The 3,415-nt window shown below is 33.9% G+C and overlaps 1 long non-coding RNA gene across 1 annotated transcript in view; it reads right to left on the bottom strand.

Annotated features, from left to right (window-relative positions):
- LOC108310558 overlaps positions 1–3,415 on the bottom strand; it is an 11,951-nt gene that overhangs the window by 1,769 nt on the left and 6,767 nt on the right. Inside the window, exon 4 of the long non-coding RNA XR_001827803.1 lies at positions 2,140–2,259. This is a non-coding gene — a long non-coding RNA (uncharacterized LOC108310558). The remainder of the gene's footprint in view (positions 1–2,139; positions 2,260–3,415) is intronic.

The raw sequence follows: 3,415 nt of genomic DNA, 5'->3' as shown, positions 1-3,415 counted from the left end.
GCCCAGCTAATTTTTTGTAGTTTTAGTAGAGACGGGGTTTCACCATGTTGACCAGGATGGTCTCGATCTCTTGACTTCGTGATCCACCCGCCTCGGCCTCCCAAAGTGCTGGGATTACAGGCTTGAGCCACCGTGCCCGGCCTCTTTCTTTTTTCTTTGAGTAAATCCATGCTATCCAAATTGTTCACTCTTGGCATATATTGTTTTTATAATTATAAAATATGTAATCTATAAAATCTGTAATATTTGTTTCTGTTTTTAATATCCCTAATAATATATGGTAAAATGAAAAAAAAAGTATTTTTAAATACTTTCACTTTTATAGTTTTAGGTCACTTACAGAAAGAAAATGGATATTTTCTAGTTAGAAATACACTTAAACAAGTTTGAAGTGTATTCCATTTTATCAGGCATCTTACGCTGATAAAATGGAATTCAGGTGCACAGTAAGTCAGTTAATATATGTAGAGGATATATTAATATGTGTATACGATATGTTTTCAGCTCTTTGAAAAAAAAATCCACAGAGATTGTATTAACTAAACACAGTATTAAAGGATAATCTCTTTGAGAATAAACACTGTGCCAAATGCATTTTTATACCCTTCATTGCAGCTAGCACAAGGCCTTACACAAGTACACAATGAAATGCATAAGTAGTTAAGACTGACTTAAGATTCACTTCAACCCCATTTTATCAACCAAATCCTAGTTTGATATATTATGGGATAGGTTTTTAATTCTCTAAAAATGTTTTAAAGATGTCTGAAAAATATTCCATATCATTATGTTGAAAATAAAAAAAAAATAGGGACTCTCTGGTTTATTATCTTAACAAGTAGCATCCAATAACACCATGCTCTGTGAGGATATACATATGCTTCCATGAATGATCACATACTTGAGATCTGACTGATTTCATTATTTGACTTTTTACATTTAGGAATATTTTCCTATCACCATTTCAGAAAGGAGAATGACCTTGACCGCATAAGCATAGAGCATCAAGTAGAATTGACTAGCATGTAGTACTATTGTCTTTTATGTATTGAAAATATATGCACATTTTTTAGGCCCCCAAGAGGGGTCAAAATAAATGTGGCAAGCTGGTTATTGGCCTCAGATTAGAGTCATGTTTCCCAAAAGGCATTCAAACTAGACCATTAAGAAAAATGGGTTATTGGGACAAAAATTATCATAAGATGATATACACCTACATAGGATTCCAAGGGCCATCTGTGTTCTATTCGGGCTCTGAAAATATGCAATATGAATGAACTAGAACCTGTAACTGTCCTCCATTTATTTTGTTGAACTGGGTTTTTTTACTAAAAATAAAAAGTTTGTATCTGCTGAAAATACATTTTACATAGAGTTTCAGCAAGTATGAAGGGAAAAAAATCTAATTTGACTTGGCTTCTGATTGATTTCCTAAAGTCCCATTGCTTTCGATTTCTCAGTGATGACATACTTCCCCACAGTCAATATGCATCTCTTAATTTGTTTGCAGGAAAGTTGGCCTCTTTTGCCTTCTCAAATCACACTTTGTAATCAATGGCTATGTTCTAAATAGAATTCAGAAATATCTTTAGAAATCGAGGCCAGTTTCAATGAATTATTTTTAGCCTGCTCTCCCTCTAAGAACTTATTACTACCGTAGCATAGCAGTGAATTACTTTTTTTTCCTTACATCTGCAGACCAACACACATTATACTACAATGGGCCAGGATTTACAGAGCAGCCACATGCTGTGAATAGATTTTGTTCAATAAAATCTACCCTGAATTCACTTCTTAAAAACATGCTATATTTACATTATTGTTGTGATATTTCAGAACATAGAAATTAACACTTCAGTCACTTGGCCCATTAAATAAATTTTCAATATCTGCATATGGAACAAAGTCTTAATTTTTAGGAAACTAAGAGACTTCTAATACTATTAGAAGATCCAGGATGAGTAAGATGCTCAGGTTTGGAATTTAGAGTCAAAATCAAATTACAGTAATAAGTAATAGTTATGCCTTAGAGTAAACTATTCATTTAAATTGAGTGATTGTTATTCCACAAAATAGTTTATCTTTCTCATAGACTAGTTAGTTCATCACACTATCATATATTCATACCATTTCAGTTACCACTGGTGAGATAAACCTCAGAAGCAGATGACCTGTGTAAGCTCATCTGCGTATAGATTTCTGAACTTGAGTACTACATCTTAAGAAGTCATTATTGATTTGTCTATTCTACAAAAACTTCTGCCTATAAACAACAACAAATCCCACAACCTTAAAATCCTACAATAACAGTAGAAGGAGATTCTACATTAATGTTTTGCAACAATACAGTCAAATGGTTAATCCATTTGGACAAAAGACACAAGTGAAGAAATAATCAAAGCTAAAAGCAGAATAAAGATACTACCAGAAATGTTATCAAAGTTATGGTTCAAGGGTATCAATAGGGTCACTTAAGTTAGGTCATAGAGTTCACTAAGACTGAGGCTAAGCTATAAAGCTGGTACTGATGACATACATTTATGGTTCATTCACTTCCTGACAAACCTAATGCTATCTATGCACCACTGCTGATCCAGGCACTGTTCTTAGAGGTGGGATACAGTAATGAAAAACATAGACAAAGTCCTTCTTCTCATGGTGTCATGAGGCATCCATTTTAGATGAAGCAAAGGAGGGGGGAACTCCTCGAAAGAAAGAAAGAAAGAAAGAAAGAAAGAAAGAAAGAAAGAAAGAAAGAAAGAAAGAAAGAAAGAAACAAACAAACAAACAAACAAACAAACAAACAAACAAACTTAAGGTAGTGGTAAGTGCTATGAGGAAAAAGGAATGTATCACATTCTCAAACAACCATATTGTATCACATCTGTTGAAAATATACTTTAAAACAGCTTCAGTAAACATTGTTAGAATTAAAAAGCAAGAAAACAACTTCTCAGGAGATAATTCATATACATAACAAGTAACTTCTCTGAATTTACTAGTGGCAGGATTAGTGTAAGACCTAGCATTTTCTTAATTCTAAAGCTGTGCTTAGATGTATGCCTTAGCTTTCAGCTTTCATTAGCCATAGGCTACATTTAACTTTAAGGATTATAGTATTACCTTAAGAAGAGTATTAGAATAAAATTGAGTAAATGAGGATTCTAGAGATTCAGGAGATCATGAGCAAATCTTAATCTCTTTGTGTTGGTTTTCTCCAATGCAACTAACAAATGTGGATAAGTATTTTCAAATAAATATAAAAGCGTATTTGAGGCCCGGGAGCGGTGGCTCACGCCTGTAATCCCAGCATTTTGGGAGGCCGAGGCGGGTGGATCACGAGGTCAAGAGATCGAGACCATCCTGGTCAACATGGTGAAACCCCGTCTCTACTAAAAATACAAAAAATTAGCTG

The sequence above is a fragment of the Cebus imitator genome, unplaced genomic scaffold, assembly GCF_001604975.1.
Source record: "Cebus imitator isolate Cc_AM_T3 unplaced genomic scaffold, Cebus_imitator-1.0 Scaffold104, whole genome shotgun sequence".
In the NCBI taxonomy this organism is placed as follows: Eukaryota; Metazoa; Chordata; class Mammalia; order Primates; family Cebidae; genus Cebus; species Cebus imitator.
The sequence above is the reverse complement of the archived record's forward strand: the minus strand, read 5'-3'. Positions and strand labels throughout refer to the sequence as shown.